The following is a 17,774-nucleotide window of genomic DNA, read 5'->3' as shown; positions in this document are numbered from 1 at the left end:
ATTGTTGGGTATTACTTAAGTTAGAAACGCTGAGTTATCATTCTTACTTGTGTACTTTGTAAATTGAAAACACTGCTGAGTCCCAAAATGCAATGTGCAAGTCACTCCCCCCCTCGTCGCCGATTCGTATGCGTCCCGTTTTTGGAAGTAAAAGTTCTGGTCACCTTGATTATACCTGAAACGCAGTTATCCACGGGTCTAGGTCAAAACCCCCACAGCCAAAACCCCCACACTCAAGAAATGTCAAAACGCCCACACGATCGGTCATAACCCCCACACAAATGGACAAATCCCCCAAACGCACGAACGGTCAAAACCCCCACAGCCAAAACCCCCACACTCAAGAAATGTCAAAACGCCCACACGATCGGTCATAACCCCCACACAAATGGACAAATCCCCCAAACGCACGAACGGTCAAAACCCCCACAGCCAAAACCCTCACACTCAAGAAATGTCAAAACGCCCACACGATCGGTCATAACCCCCACACAAATGGACAAAACTCCCACACATAGCAACGGTCACAATCTCCACATAAATGGACAAAACACCCACACAAATGGACAAAACCCCCACACAATCGGACAAATCCCCCACACTCTGAAAATACCGTGATTGCACGTCTTTGTTGCGGCTCTTTACGACGCCCACCTTAGTGTTTCTGTCATTACAAAACAGTGCAAGAAGAATAGTTGCAACATCGGTTTAAGTGGAATAAAAAATGTTATTAAAAAGTACAAGGGCAAGACATACAACCAGGATCATTTCAGAGTGTGGGAGATTTGACCGATTGTGTGGGAGTTTTGTCCATTTGTGTGGGGGTTTTGTCCATTTATGTGGGGATTGTGACCGTTGCTATGTGTGGCTGTTTTGTCCATTTGTGTGGGGGTTTTGTTCGGCGACCGGCGGCTGAAAACTACAGTTCTAAAGCGAGTGGAAATAATGTGCGGTTTACCGATAATTCACATCAATGAATGACGTAACGAAATCTAACTGTATTTAAAACTGGAATAGTTTGCCCGATATTCGGCTTTACTCGGTTAACAACAGTTATAGGGAAACAAAAAGGCAGATAGCACGTGAATTTCGACCACGTGGACCTACCTCTTTTTGGTAATAATTACAAACTCGAATAAACGTTTGATACAAAAGAAAGCGCGTCAGACACGCCGTGAAGTGGCAGACCAAATCACGTGACTACAGAAAGAAACGTAGTCGGATACCGTCGAGAAATGAAAATCCGATAAAATTTTAGCAATATTTGGGAAGATTGAAAGAGAGGAACAATACTGGAGTCTCCCATTGCTTAACATTTTTAAACATCTCTATTATTAATTACATTGGTTGTCATGAAACAAAAGTGTGTACGACAGTCGAGGCGAATGTATATAAAATATTACTATGAGAATCGAGGCCAATGAATATAGAGTCGAGGCTACTGAACATATCAAGGTGGTCACAACCAGATGGCATAGCTAGAATTTTGACAAAGGATATTTAAGCTCCCGAGAGAGAGAGAAAGAGAGAGAGATCATACGCAGTATTTGTATACACATCTTAATACAATAAACGTGTTTTCTCCTGATACCTTGCTCAAGAGGATAGAAACTCTCAAACTCCTCCCTTGCATACGCCACTGATCACCACGGGGAAATATCAGAGAGTTACACCTTCACCCACATCATTCTCGACTTCTTAACAATTTAAACAAGAATAATTCGATAGATATGTTCAATTCACTGAAACATGACTGAATAACCTTCAAAATAATTTGCATTGAAAGAACGAGTGTTATGGACAAGCAGGCCTGAAACCAGCCACAGAGGTTGGGGGGGGGGGGGGCATGAGTAAATTGGGGGACAAGTCATTAAAAATTCTCTTACAAATATCTATTTTTTGTGTTAATGATAGCATTTTGTATTGAGGTCTGAAGGAGCCACGAAAATTATAGGGGGGCAGGCCCTCCTAGCCACCTCTAGTTGCAGGCCTGCGGACTGGTGAAGTATGTTGCATGTGTCATCACATTCACCAATCAAAAGATTGTTTTTAATTGAAGATATGAAATCTCTGAATGTGGATAAGGGAACCGGTCAAAACCCCCACAGCCAAAACCCCCACACTCAAGAAATGTCAAAACGCCCACACGATCGGGCATAACCCCCACACAAATGGACAAATCCCCCAAACGCACGAACGGTCAAAACCCCCACAGCCAAAACCCCCACACTCAAGAAATGTCAAAACGCCCACACGATCGGTCATAACCCCCACACAAATGGACAAATCCCCCAAACGCACGAACGGTCAAAACCCCCACAGCCAAAACCCCCACACTCAAGAAATGTCAAAACGCCCACACGATCGGTCAAAACCCCCACACAAATGGACAAAACAGCCACACATAGCAACGGTCACAATCCCCACATAAATGGACAAAACCCCCACACAAATGGACAAAACTCCCACACAATCGGTCAAATCTCCCACACTCTGAAATGATCCTGGTTGTATGTCTTGCCCTTGTACTTTTTAATAACATTTTTTATTCCACTTAAACCGATGTTGCAACTATTCTTCTTGCACTGTTTTGTAATGACAGAAACACTAAGGTGGGCGTCGTAAAGAGCCGCAACAAAGACGTGCAATCACGGTATTTTCAGAGTGTGGGGGATTTGTCCGATTGTGTGGGGGTTTTGTCCATTTGTGTGGGTGTTTTGTCCATTTATGTGGAGATTGTGACCGTTGCTATGTGTGGGAGTTTTGTCCATTTGTGTGGGGGTTATGACCGATCGTGTGGGCGTTTTGACATTTCTTGAGTGTGAGGGTTTTGGCTGTGGGGGTTTTGACCGTTCGTGCGTTTGGGGGATTTGTCCATTTGTGTGGGGGTTATGACCGATCGTGTGGGCGTTTTGACATTTCTTGAGTGTGGGGGTTTTGGCTGTGGGGGTTTTGACCGTTCGTGCGTTTGGGGGATTTGTCCATTTGTGTGGGGGTTATGACCGATCGTGTGGGCGTTTTGACATTTCTTGAGTGTGGGGGTTTTGGCTGTGGGGGTTTTGACCGGTTCCCTTATCCACATTCAGAGATTTCATATCTTCAATTAAAAACAATCTTTTGATTGGTGAATGTGATGACACATGCAACATACTTCACCAGTCCGCAGGCCTGCAACTAGAGGTGGCTAGGAGGGCCTGCCCCCCTATAATTTTCGTGGCTCCTTCAGACCTCAATACAAAATGCTATCATTAACACAAAAAATAGATATTTGTAAGAGAATTTTTAATGACTTGTCCCCCAATTTACTCATGCCCCCCCCCCCCCAACCTCTGTGGCTGGTTTCAGGCCTGCTTGTCCATAACACTCGTTCTTTCAATGCAAATTATTTTGAAGGTTATTCAGTCATGTTTCAGTGAATTGAACATATCTATCGAATTATTCTTGTTTAAATTGTTAAGAAGTCGAGAATGATGTGGGTGAAGGTGTAACTCTCTGATATTTCCCCGTGGTGATCAGTGGCGTATGCAAGGGAGGAGTTTGAGAGTTTCTATCCTCTTGAGCAAGGTATCAGGAGAAAACACGTTTATTGTATTAAGATGTGTATACAAATACTGCGTATGATCTCTCTCTCTTTCTCTCTCTCTCGGGAGCTTAAATATCCTTTGTCAAAATTCTAGCTATGCCATCTGGTTGTGACCACCTTGATATGTTCAGTAGCCTCGACTCTATATTCATTGGCCTCGATTCTCATAGTAATATTTTATATACATTCGCCTCGACTGTCGTACACACTTTTGTTTCATGACAACCAATGTAATTAATAATAGAGATGTTTAAAAATGTTAAGCAATGGGAGACTCCAGTATTGTTCCTCTCTTTCAATCTTCCCAAATATTGCTAAAATTTTATCGGATTTTCATTTCTCGACGGTATCCGACTACGTTTCTTTCTGTAGTCACGTGATTTGGTCTGCCACTTCACGGCGTGTCTGACGCGCTTTCTTTTGTATCAAACGTTTATTCGAGTTTGTAATTATTACCAAAAAGAGGTAGGTCCACGTGGTCGAAATTCACGTGCTATCTGCCTTTTTGTTTCCCTATAACTGTTGTTAACCGAGTAAAGCCGAATATCGGGCAAACTATTCCAGTTTTAAATACAGTTAGATTTCGTTACGTCATTCATTGATGTGAATTATCGGTAAACCGCACATTATTTCCACTCGCTTTAGAACTGTAGTTTTCAGCCGCCGGTCGCCGAAATTACGTATTATTGCTTACTAGCAGTGAGGTGCTTTTGCTTTTTATTGTCCCATCCATACTCCCACATTTGCCGATCCGCGAGCATTGAAAGATTGAACACTAATGCTCTAGAGTTTTCAGCACCGGAAGTTGGAAACTTTAAGCAATATTTCTGCAATATAACGTTCAAATTTCTTACAACGCCGAGAAGCAAAATCATTACTAACAGAAAAAAAGTTAAAATAAAAAAAATGGAAAGTGTGTGACGATACTATCTCTTACTCAGCTATCCAACACGAGAATTCTTGCATAACAACACAAATCTAAACATATTTTAGAGCTATACATATTTCTTGAAACATTCCTCTGGTAGCTCAGTTGGTAGAGCGGTGGACTGTAGACAGAAAATGAAGAAATCCATAGGTCGCTGGTTCAAATCCGGCCCGTAGGAAAGTTTTTTTTTTTTTTTAATTCTCACCGTTACTCTATTACTGCGAAATACGAGATGCCCAGTTGTTAATATGTTAATAAGCAAAGAAAACATACAACACAGAAAACGTGGACATTATGACAGGACGATAAAAATTGAAGGTTACAAATTTATACATGAAGAGGGAAATATGTCGGATAGCTTCCAGAAATGAAGATCCGATAAAGTTTTAGCAATACTTGAGAAGATTGAGAGAGAGAACAACACCACTGGAGACTCCCATTGCTTAAAATGTTTAAACATAACACTATTAGAGAGCATGTGAACACCATTCATTGAAAAATGGTTCAACAGTATTCGTTGAACAGTATGAGGATCGACCTAAAACTATTAAAGTACTGAGGGACGCTTACAAACACAAACTACTTACTATCATTATAATACCAGAAACACAATTATCCACATTCAGGAATGTCATGTCTCCAATAAAAACAATCTTGTGTTTGGTGAATGTGATGACATGCAACATACTTCAAAATTCCGTAACACTCGTTCTTTCAATGGATTTTCATGTTTCAGCGAATTGAAAGTATTTATCGAATTATTCTCTCTTAAATTGTTAAGTAGTCGAGAATGATGTGGATGAAGATGTAACTCCCATACTTTCTCATGGTGACAAGTGGCGTATGCAAGGGGGGAGTTTTTGAGTCTATCCCTCCCCTTGAGCAAAGTATTTGAAAAAACAGACATTTATTATATAAATATATACATACAAATACCATGCACGTCCTAAGTAGATATCGGCTTGGGAGCCTTTGCCAACAGTCTGGCTACGCCACTGCTGATGACCACCTGCAATGCTCAATTTCCTCGACTGTCGTAAAGATTTTGCCTTTTATGAGGACCAATATAATTATTACTGCGTTTTCTTCTGTCGTTAAGTGATTTGGTCTGCCACTTCTCGGAACGTCTGACGCGCTTTCTGTTGTATCAAAAGTTTATTTAAGTTAGTAATTATTTCAAAATAAGGTCCAGGTGTTAGAAATTCACTGTAATTGTTGTTACAGGAGTAAAGCTGAACATCACATAAACTATTCCAGATTCAAGCGGGCAGTAGAGATTTTGTAACGTCATTCTCTGATGTGTGTTGTCGGACCACCGCCCATTAGTCCTAGTAGCTCTAGAACTGTTGTTTTCAGCCGCCGTTAGCCGAAATTACGTGTTTTTGCTTACTATTTCTCGGAATGAGGTATTTTACATTTTCTCCGTCCCAATCATATTCGCATCATTTACCAGTCTGCAAGCATTGAAAGATAGAAAACCACTGCCCTAGATTTTCTAGCAATCGGAGGTGGGACACTTCAAGTAATATTTCTACGATATAACGCTCAAACTTCTTACAAGATTAAGAAGCAAAATCACCCGCAATAAAGAATAACTTAAAATAAAAAATTGCAAAGGAAAAGTGTTCGATGATAATCTCTCTTACTCAGCTACGCAACACGAGAATTATTGCATAAGAACACAAATTTCAGCATATTTTAGAGCTATTCATATTTTCTTAGTATATTCCTCTGGTAGCTCAGTTGGTAGAGCGGTGGACTGTAGGGAGAAAACAAAGAAATCCATAGGTCGCTGGTTCAAATCCGGCCCGGAGGAAAGTTTTAGTTTTTATCCGTAGCTTTCTTCTATTACTCTAAAGTATTATGCCCAGTTGTTACATCAGTTACTAAATAAATAAATAAACTTTTAAAATAGAAAACGTGCACATTATGAAAGAGTGATGAAAACAGAAGGCTCTAAATTTGTACGAACATGAAGAGGAACATATTTAGAGTAGCTTCGAGAAATGAAACTCCAATCAACTTTTAACAATATTTGGGAAGATTGAAATAGAAGAGCAACACTACAGACTCTTATTGCTTAGTATTTTTCAAAATAATACCAAGCCAGAAGTGGAGCTTTTAACAGAAGCTAACAGAATGGAAGAAACGATTGCAGTTGGGTGACGATATTTAAGATGGTAATTATTAAGACGAAACGATTATATTGACAGGAGGCCATAGAAAAGGGAATATAATTTAACCTTTTCTGAGAAATAGCCTACTACTGCCTCGTGCTTATGATGATTTGGGTGGTTTTATCATGCCTTGATTACTAGTAGAATCATTTCAGATTTTACTTGGGAAGGAAGGAACACTCTCCAGAAACTTAACAAAAAACGTAACTAACCTGAATGCAAACAACATTAATTTACAGGGCTCGATTGTCCGATCATCTATGTCTTTACATTATAAGTCTAATGTATATACTCGTTTCACATTTGACAATGTCTACTCATAGTTCATTAATTAAAAAGTTTCAACAAACCCAAATTACAAGCACTAAAATTCACCATTAACAAAATGTTTACTAATATTGTTTTAAAAATTATGAATGTGATTTTTTTTAAAAAAAGTTAATTTTGTACTAACTACAATATCTCTAGCATACATCTCGTTGTATATATATTAATAATAAACAACACATAGGATAACCGCATTATATGTGTGGAGAATCTTGCCCTTATACTGAAGTAAAATCTCGGCGGGAACTCATGTGGTGCGGATTCTACGTTAATCAGTAGATCCCGTCTCCTATAGCCTCGCTGCTGAAAGAGACGTTAAGTTCGAAATCAAATCAAAATCAAGTGAAACCTGAAATGATTCTAATGGTATCAAGACATGTTAAAAACCACCCAAATCATCGTAAGTATTAAATAAACGTTCGTCCTCTATGTCCTGTCAATTTAATAGGTTTTGACAATAATTACTACCTTTAATATCGTCAACCAACTGCAACTATTTCTTTCCCTCTTTCAGTTTCTTCTACCCCTTCAATTACATCTCTAATATGACGTTTCTTCTCAAATAATGTACTGATTCTTTTCTTTCCCTGCTTCTAATCGATCCTCTGTTGTCTAGTGAACAGAACATCCAGATTTCACTTCACAAATAAAAACTTCATTTCAGCCTTGGTTATATTTTGAAAAATGTTAACCAATGGGAGTCTACAGTGTTGTTGTTCTGTTTCAATTTCGTAAATATTGCTAAAATTTGATGGGATTTTTATTCTTCGATGCTATCCTGCATATCTTCCTCTTCATGTATAAATTTGAATCCTTCGGTCTTCGCCATTCTTTCATAATATCCGTGTTTTGTGTCTTGTACTTTTTCTTTATTTATTAACATGTAGCAGATGGGCATCTCGTATTTTACAGTAAAGAACAAAGCTAGTGTATAGTAAAGTAAAGAATAAAAAATAAAACTGTCCTCCGGGCCGGATTTGAACCAGCGACCTATGGATTTCTTAGTTTTCTTCCTACAGTCCACCGCTCTACCAACTGAGCTACCAGAGGAACGTATTAAGAATATATTATATATATATATATATAGCTGTAAAATACGTGCAGCTTTGTGTTGTTATGCAAGAATTCTCGTAGTGTATAGTTGAGTAAGAGATTATCGTCAAACACTTTCCCTTTATAGTGTTTTATATTAAATTTTCCCTGTTACGAATAAAGCTACGAATAAATAAAAATAAAACGTTTCTCCGGGTCGGATTTGAACCAGTGACCTATGGATTCCTTCGTTTTATTTCTACAGTCCACTGCTCTACCAACTGAGCTACCAAAGAAATATACTTAAAAATATTTAAGCTTTAAAATATGTTCAGATTTGTAATGTTATGCAATAATTCTCGCGTTGCATAGCTGAGTAAGAGATAGTAACACTTTCCTCTCTTGCAATATTTTAATTTCAACTTATTCTCTCTTACCAATAATTTTGCTTCTTGACCTTGTAAGAAATTTAAATATTATATCGCAGAAATATTACTTGATGTGTCTAACTTCCGACTGCTGAGAACTCTAGAACAGTGGTTTTCAATCTTTCAGCAAATGGTGCAAATATGACTGACAAGTAAAGTGTCGAAATAAATGACTCGAGTTACGGGATGAGACATAGTGCGACTGATAGGAAGATGTGAGAAATATGTATATGTGCAAAGTTATAGCGGCTGAGCGCCATAAGAAACGGGGTTGGAGGGATCAAAGTTGGTTGGAGAACAGTTATGCTATGTTATTGAAATACATCAAATAAACTATTGAATCGCAAAAATACTGAAGGTTAGACAATAGAAACGGTAGGTGTTTTACATATTGGCAAAAGAAGAATGGACAAAGTAAATCGCGAACCTCCGCCGCCATCTTGAAATTCGCCATTTTGAAATCTGTAATATTTTTTGAAATGGAAAAATAGTCATGTAATGCAGTGGCGGCTCGTGGATTGCGGTTTCGGGTGTTGCAGTACGAACGATAAGAGACAGAAGATATAAAGTTCACTCATTGACTAATCAGCATAACTTTAGATGCAAATGCTATGTGATATGTTAAATAAAATTCTGTTTTTAAAGAATAAAAATGCAGAACATTTAATCCGATTAATCACCTTAATTAATTAGTAAGTTCATTCTCCTCTCTTTGATTGGAACAAATCTGCTAATACACGCTGGTTGAACTCTGGTATTCTTATTGTCAAGTCTTTTTCGATGGAAAGCATAACCAATGGTGATAACCTTTCTTGGGACATTCAATTCACTGAAAGTGTCAATTCTTTCTCATGTGGAAACAAACTTTTCGTCTTTTGCTGACGCCATAGGTACAGTTAATATTAAGTGCAGAAGCTTTGTAGATTCACTAAATATTTTTTCTAGATTATTGTGAACGATTCATTCTAGCAAACTCAGTCCCTGACAGTGATCCGAATTCCTCTTCAGCATTGACTGAAGAGAGTTCGTAGCAGAGATTAGTGTTATAAAAAAATGTACATTGAACACATTTTATTCACAGTTTATCCAGGAAAATTTAAAATAAATTGAGGAAATGTATCTGGTGCAAACAACACTACTGCCATAAGATGTCATGTAAATTTAAACCGTTTTTTTTTTCGAACACTCTCCTGAAATGCCCTTTGCTTGTTTTGTCTAAGCCATAATTGCAAATTTTTCCTCAGTTGAAAGCTGGTCAGTATTTTTTGTAAGTTATTTACAGAAGTATGGTATACAATTCATTCAGAATTTGTAGGTTATTTACAGAATTAAAGCATACACAATAAAATTAAATCTAATAATTAAAAACCAAAACAGCTGATACAAAAGAGGTATTGGTATATGAATTCCGAATGTCACATATTCATACATCAACACACACACATGTGCGTAAAAGAAAAAAAAACATTCCAAATCATCCGTCTTGGTTGTTACGCAATGCACGATGAACACAATATACTTCCACATGAGACGAAACAATGCTTACCAATGTGATATGTTCTTTAAAGGAAACCTCGAAACCCGCCAGATGAAGGATCAGCATGTTTATTTGCCAAAAAGAAGTACTGTACAGTAAATTTATTCATAAAAAGAAGTGTGCTGATTGTTGAAACACAGCGACTGGCGACTTGGCCGGTCAGCAGCGCCTTATGAAGGCCCCATTAGAAATGTTCCGCCAGCGGTGGCTCAGTGCGGCGACTACTGTGGGAAACTTGGTTTGGGAGTGAGGGGGATGATGGACGGTAGAGTGGGAGAGTAACAGCGAGCGAGTACACAGTTCGGTTAAGCGGTCGTTCGGTTGACCGACGTTCGGATAATCGACGCTCTACTGTATATTGATTTGCTTCAGTACAGTCCCGTAATTTTAAAGTATGAATGCATAAAAACAAATTCCATTTGTTAATTGCTAGTGAAAGAAAATTCAGAAATCTTATTTAGCGCGAAAAACCTCGTTCACTGGAAACTGTGCTGTGTTGCAGAAGCACTGCAACGACCAGTCCCTTTAACTTCTGAGATAGGGGAAAGGAGACTTAATATTTGCTCCAATTGCCGCGCTGAAGGAATCTGGTCGTTGTATGCTAGCTGCAACACAATATAAATTAGAAACTCTGTGACGGATTATTTTTCGCTTTTTTAAAACGGATTAACGGAACGGACAGTTACAGAAGTAAAAAATATGTTATTTAAAGTGTATATATGCGAGTATTAGAAAGTATTTTTTTCTGTTCTTTACTACTATTGATAATAATTTTTCTTGAAATACTTTGATCGTTGCCCAACGCTGCAACACTAACATTAGCCGCCACTGGTCCGAGGAATGCTCTAACGTCACAATATCCAAAATTGACACGGATTGTTCCCTTAGAATAGGTTTGAACTTTCTTTTCAGAAAGTTTAATCTCTCTGACATTAAATTTGTGGAAGCAGCAGAGAAAATATAAAAATACGTTACTTGTGTAGGAGAACAGTGCTGCCATCTATTGCCGCCTATCTCCCTTTACACCAACCACCAAGGAATAACTTGTGTCAACGAACTTGTGGATAACGCAATATGTTAACAATTGCGAGAATCCAAATATCCAGCAAACTATACTTGATACGAAAAAAGCTTTCTGTATCAATTTCCAGATCATACAGTTAAACTAACTAGAGTATTGCCAGAATTCGCATTTTATCAACTTTCGCTTTCAACTTATATAGTGTTGCCAGATCTAGAAAATAAATTTACTGACAGATTTAGGGCCATTCCTACCATCTCCCACCAAACCTATAGGGCCATCCTACCAAACCAGTGTTTGAATTAAACTTCCGAACTAGAGGGGGATGTTTCTGATAAATATATGGAAAGAAAATACTTATTCCATGTAAAAATATCATGTTATTTCTGCGAGCCGGGCCGGGGATAAACTTTGACGAGATGGGATTTCCCCGCCATCCCCCAACATTAATCGCTAGTAGTAATGTGAAAAAGACAGAAACAACAGAAATATCACATTTCGAAGCAATAGGGAGTCTTATTCGCTTTCCAGACCAAAAACAGAAGTTCATGTATTCGTGCGCGCCTGCGTGTATGTGTATGTGTCGCAAAATAAAGTCCTAAATCGATGCTGTAATAAATTTCCAATTTACAAAGTTTTTTTTCTTTTTTAATGATGTTTAGAAACTAAAGAAGGCTTTAATTCTGAAAATCGACCTTGAATAATAATAAATCTCATAAAATGTCTATTGCCCCAATCACTTTTTTGTTTCTGGAGGCATTAACGCTCAACTTAGAAAACTCAATAAATGTAAAATCACTAAATATACAATTAAATGTAATTCATAAATGTTGCGAGACTGCGACAAGTCTCGCGAGACTTCTCGTGCGAGACTTAACCGAGTCTCGTCTCGCGTCTCGCATAAAATTTTCAGTCTCGTCTCGCAAATGTGAGACGAGACGAGACTTCTCGCGTCTCGCGTGCATCCCTAGAAACCACAAACCTCCGGCCGCCACTGATAAATGCGTATATCCTCATTTTCTCATATATACTTCCAAGTTGAATATCTCGAACCGTTCTCAACCGTACATGAATTTTATTAGCTTGTTATAGTCAGCATGAATTGGGACTTCAAATGACATGCTTAGTATCTCTGCAGGCGAGTGCTTTTTCCTGAACTTCCCTTGTGAGGTACAGCCAGCAGTGCTTTTTTGATGGAACTTTCAAGAGCTGCTCGAAACAATTTGCACAGCTGTACACAGTTCATACTGACATAGGGAGTTCAAGTGAGAATACATAAATCGTACCAATTTTGTACGCACCGCTCCCTGACAAAACTGAAAGTACACTCATGTCCAAAATTATTGTCGCATATCTATAACTGTCTTCTTGTAAGAATATAATTTGATAATTTTGCAGAGTACTTTTAATACTTATATTATGTGTATAATCAGGAAATTTATATTTGTGATAAATTTCATAGGAAAAGAATTATAAATACGAAAATCATAATGAGTAAAACTAAATGTACAAGGAACATTTTATTTTCGTTTTATTGTTCTTATTTACTGCTCTTTTGACATGAAATTTACCACATACTTGTCTTTGCCGATTATACACATACTAACATTATAAGAAATACCTGGCGAATTCGTTATCAAATTATATTACTAGAACAACATATTTATAATCATGTAACAATAATCTTGGACATGAGTGTACATACAGAGACCTGTTTACCTTTTTACCTGTTTACATCTGAACAACACGATCCTAAGGATCATCTAGTTTCTTTCATGCTTCTTGGCTTCCGGTAATGTTATGTCTAGCAACTTTATTTCGGGCTCGTGGCAGTCAGCACGCCATCGTGACATTACGAATAAAAGTGACAGTAATGTTTGTTATATAACCCCTATAGGTTATTTATACTACAAATAGAACTCCTCTATACCTCTACACTAACAAGAAACAAATATAGTTATAAAACAACCGATCACTTTCATATTTTTATTTTGCAAATATATTCCGTAAAAAATTTTATAGTATGAAATTTAGTACGAACAATATAAAATGTAAATGTTTACTACAGTATATGAATATACATATTCTTTAAGGATTCTAAACTATGTATCCTATAGTTCTTATTGGGATGTATAGAAATAAAATATTAACATATTAAATTTTCAAATATATGCACAATCAATATAGATTGATATTTAAGAAATGCGTTTGATTTTCTTTCCGATAGATCTGACCAATTCAAAAACTAAAATTACATTTTGAGTCTGATAAGGTTTATAGCACGTATCGTATAGGGCCTAAGTCCATTTTGCACTTTTCACAACATTTCGTGGTTTTATTCTTTCAAACTGCGTATCTTCCATGCTTATTAGCCGGAGCTACCCAGACATCAGAATTGTCATATCTTAGACTTCTAGGGATGCGTGATAAAAATCCCTTGCTTCTTTTCGCCCTTCCGCTTGAAGATGGTGGAGAACTATATTTCTGCAAATATGTTTGGACTATATTTCTAGATATACATCCCAGCAATACTCGCACGATTTGCCGATCCAAGTGCATTGAAAGATTGAAAACTACTGTTGTAGAGTTTCCACCACCGGAAGTTGGAAACTTTAAGCAACATTTCTGCGATATAACGTTCAAATTTCTTACAACGCCAAGAAGCAAAATCATTACTAACAGAAAAAAAGTTAAAATATAAAAATGGAAAGGGAAAGTGTCTGACGATACTATCTCTTACTCAGCTATGCAACACGAGAATTCTTGCGTAACAACAGAAATCTAAACATATTTTAGAGCTATACATATTTCCTTAAAACAATCCTCTGGTAGCTCAGTTGGTAGAGCGGTGGACTGTAGATGGAAAAGGAAGAAATCCATAGGTCGCTGGTTCAAATCCGGCCCGGAGGAAAGCTTTTTTTTAAAAAATCCTCACCGTTACTCTATTACTGCGAAATACGAGATGCCCAGTTGTTAATGTTAATAAACACAGAAAACGTGGACATTATGACAGGACGATGAAGATCGAAGGTTACAAATTTATACATGATGAGGAAAATATGTCGGATAGCTTGGAGAAATGAAGATCCGATAAAGTTTTAGCAATACTTCAGAAGATTGAGAGAGAGAACAACAACACTGGAGACTCCCATTGCTTAACATGTTTAAATATAGGGCTATTAGAGAGCATGTGAACACCATTTATTGAAAAATGGTTCAACAGTATTCGGTAAATAGTATGAGGATCGACCTAAAACTATTAAAGTATTGAGGGACGCTTACAAACACAAACTTCTTACTATCATTATAATACCAGAAACACAGTTATCCACATTCAGGGATGTCATGTCTCCAATAAAAACAATCTTGTGTTTGGTGAATGTGATGACATGCAACATACTTCAAAATTCCGTAACACTCGTTCTTTCAATGCATTTTCATGTTTCAGCGAATTGAAAGTATTTATCGAATTATTCTCTCTTAAATTGTTAAGCAGTCGAGAATGATGTGGATGAAAGTGTAACTTACATACTTCGTCATGGTGACAACTGGCATATGCAAGGAAGGGGCTCGTCGGTTATTTCCCTCTCCTTGAGCAAAGTATTACAAAAATAGACTTTTATTATACAGTATAAAGATATACATACAACTACCATGTGTGTCCTAAATAAATATCAGATTGGGAACTTGAATACCCTTTGTCAACAGCCTGGCTACGCCACTAGTGGTTACCACCCTGCAATGCTCAGTTACCTCGACTGTCGTACGGACTTTCTCTCCTATGAGGGACCAATGTAATTAATACTGGAACGTTTTCTTCTGTCGTTAAGTGATTTGGTTTGCCACTTCTCGAAGCAATTGATGCTCTTGTTATTGTATGAGAAGTTAATTTAAGTTAGTAATTATTGCAAAATATGGTTCAAGTGTTCGAAATTTACGCTTCGCTGTAATTGCTGGTACACGAGTAAAACTGAACATCATGTAAACTATTCGAGATTCAAGCGGACAGTAGAGATTTTGTAACATTCTCTGATGAGTGTTGTCGGACCAGCGCCCATTACTCCTTGTAGCTCTAGAAGTGTAGTTTTCAGCCGCCGTTCAGCCGAAATTACGTATTTTTGCTTACTATCTCTTGCAATGAGGCGCTTTAGATTTTTTCGGTCTCAATCATATTTGCGCCATTCACTGGTCCGCAAGCGTTGAAAGATACAAAAACCACTCCTCTAGATTTTTCAGCAATCGGTAGTCGGACACGTCAAGTAATATTTTTGCGATATAACGTTCAAACTTTTTACAAGGCCAAGAAGCGAAATCATTTGCAACAATGAATAACGTGAAATAAAAAACTGCAAAGGAAAAGTGTTCGATGATAATCTCTCTTACTCAGCTACGCAACACGAGAATTATTGCATAAGAACGCAAGTCTGAACATATTTTAAAGCTATACATATCCTTAATACATTCCTCTGGTAGCTCAGTTGGTAGAGCGGTGGACTGTAGGAAGAAAACGAAGAAATCCATAGGTCGCTGGTTCAAATCCGGCCCGGAGGAAAGTCTTAGTTCTTATTGGTAGTTTTCTTCTATTACTCTAAAGTATGATGCCCAGTTGTTACATCTAATAGTAAGTAAATAAAATTTAAAAATAGAAAACGTGTACATTATGAAAACCGAGGGCTCTAAATTTGTACGAACATGAAGAGGAAAATATTTAGGGTAGCTTCGAGAAATTAAACTCCAATCAAGTTTTAGCAATATTTGGGAGATTGAAATAGAAAAGCAACACTGGAGATTCTTATTGCTTAGTATTTTTCAAAATAATATCAAACTGGAAATGAAGCTTTTAGCAGAAGCTAAAAGAGGGAAAGAAACGATTGCAGTTGGGCGATGATATTTAAGATAGTAATTATTAATACGAAACGATTCTATTGACAGGAGGCCATAGAGAAGGAATTTTAATTTAACGTTTTTTCAGAAATGACCTACCAGTACTTCGTACTAATGATGATTTGGGTGTTTTATCATGCCTTGATACTAAAAATTCATTTCAGATTTAACTTGGGAAAGAAGGAACACTCTCCAGAAACTTAAAAAACACCGTAAGTAATCTGAAAGCTAACCACATTAATTTACAGGGCTCGATTGTCCAACATCGTAAGTCTACTGTATATACTCGTTTTATATTTGTCAATACCTTGCAATAATTCAATACTTAAAAAGTTTCAACAAACACAAACAAATAAATTACAAGCATTAAAATTCACCATTAACAAAATGCTCACAAATATTGGTGTAAAAATTACGAATGTGTAGATTTCTTTTCTTTTCTTTTTTTTTTTTTAAAAAAAAATAAGTTAATTGTTGTTGTAACTAAAATATCTCTAGCATACATCTCGTTGTATATTAATAATAAATAACACATAGGATAACTGCATTATCAGAGTGAAGAATCTTGCCCTTATACCACCGTTGCCACACTTGGTACAATTGTACCAAATTCAGCCCTTTTTCTCATTCATCGGCCCGTTGGTACCACCTTGGCATTTTCAGCCCCTTTTGTGAAAAAGTTGGTACAATTATGCCCAATTCAGCACTATTTAACAAATACAAATACACATTTTCAAAAGTGCCAGTAAGACTTTTCCTACATCTCACGTTACTTACTGTATGTTGGACTCTAAAAAGATTATGGTGAACATTTATTCTGTGACGTTGCATCGCATAACCCGTGAACTTTGTATGGAAAATTCGTAATTCGAACTATACCGGGAAACAAATGAAGCTAGATGGGCGCATCCTGATAATTTATATTTTAATATTTTGTTATAACCAGGGGCGTCATTTAGGAGGGGCAGGAGGGGGCAATTGCCCCCCCCAAGAGTTTGAGGAATGCATATACTTTAATCGATTGTCTACTAATATACTAGTACAAAACATAAAAGTCTTATGTCGATGGCGCTCTTGCCCCCCTCAAGCGAAGTCTGAAATGACGCCCCTGGTTATAACGTACTGTTTACACGCGAACTCTGAGATGGTTGATTTGTTCCTCGCTTTATGTATTTTTTCATATATAGCCACAATACCCTTTAAGTTTATTGGTCACTGAAATATAGTCGCATTTGGTTTCCTTACAATACATACCAAAGATAATAACTGTTTTCCCTCTTAATTTGCGGCTTCTGTTATACTTCCTACGTATGAGAAAAGCCTCATATACTTCCATGGTTGTTCGGGATCCTCCTATTTGGATGTTTTTTTAAAGTAATTTTTAAAAAGAGCAGTTTCTTCATTTAGACTCTTGGAAGAGGGGAGGAGTGTTCTAGAACTTTACTCTTTTAAAGTCATGTATTCAGAGCCGTAGCTAGAGATTTCAGCGCCCGGGGCGAAGTAGAATTCGGCGCACCCCCTACACTCACCACATCAAGTTTTTCTTTCCTTTTTTTTTTCATATAAGAGAAGCAGCTTTTCTTGTTATACTATGATGATTTTTTTTTATCAATCTGCTTGGACAGATCATTGCAACAGCCAAAACCAATCATTATATATATATATATATATATATATATATATATATATATATATATATATATATATATATATATATATATATATATACAAATAACATGTTTTCAAGAGGCGTATTTTGGACTTTGTTAAACTTGACAAAACTTTGGTTGATACACAGATCCACTTGGAGATCAGTTATGGAAATTTACAGTACAACTATTTGTAACGTTTCATATT

General features: G+C 37.2%; 1 protein-coding gene and 6 non-coding genes across 8 annotated transcripts in view; 4 read left to right on the top strand and 3 right to left on the bottom strand.

Annotated features, from left to right (window-relative positions):
• The window catches only part of LOC145671130 (kelch-like protein 17), a 291,534-nt gene that overhangs the window by 106,378 nt on the left and 167,382 nt on the right, over positions 1 to 17,774 (bottom strand). The window lies entirely within an intron of this gene.
• TRNAY-GUA (transfer RNA tyrosine (anticodon GUA)) lies at positions 4,602 to 4,689 on the top strand. The gene is given in 2 exon segments: positions 4,602 to 4,638; positions 4,654 to 4,689. It is a non-coding gene; the product is annotated as a tRNA-Tyr (tRNA).
• TRNAY-GUA (transfer RNA tyrosine (anticodon GUA)) lies at positions 6,240 to 6,327 on the top strand. The gene is given in 2 exon segments: positions 6,240 to 6,276; positions 6,292 to 6,327. It is a non-coding gene; the product is annotated as a tRNA-Tyr (tRNA).
• On the bottom strand, positions 7,978 to 8,065 carry TRNAY-GUA (transfer RNA tyrosine (anticodon GUA)). Its single transcript is given in 2 exon segments — positions 7,978 to 8,013; positions 8,029 to 8,065. It is a non-coding gene; the product is annotated as a tRNA-Tyr (tRNA).
• Positions 8,256 to 8,343, bottom strand: TRNAY-GUA (transfer RNA tyrosine (anticodon GUA)). Its single transcript is given in 2 exon segments — positions 8,256 to 8,291; positions 8,307 to 8,343. It is a non-coding gene; the product is annotated as a tRNA-Tyr (tRNA).
• Positions 13,856 to 13,943, top strand: TRNAY-GUA (transfer RNA tyrosine (anticodon GUA)). Its single transcript is given in 2 exon segments — positions 13,856 to 13,892; positions 13,908 to 13,943. It is a non-coding gene; the product is annotated as a tRNA-Tyr (tRNA).
• On the top strand, positions 15,497 to 15,584 carry TRNAY-GUA (transfer RNA tyrosine (anticodon GUA)). Its single transcript is given in 2 exon segments — positions 15,497 to 15,533; positions 15,549 to 15,584. It is a non-coding gene; the product is annotated as a tRNA-Tyr (tRNA).

This window comes from Thermobia domestica, chromosome 15 (genome assembly GCF_964235325.1).
Source record: "Thermobia domestica chromosome 15, izTheDome1.hap1.1, whole genome shotgun sequence".
Classification (NCBI taxonomy): domain Eukaryota; kingdom Metazoa; phylum Arthropoda; class Insecta; order Zygentoma; family Lepismatidae; genus Thermobia; species Thermobia domestica.
This window is presented reverse-complemented; position numbering and strand designations above follow the sequence as displayed.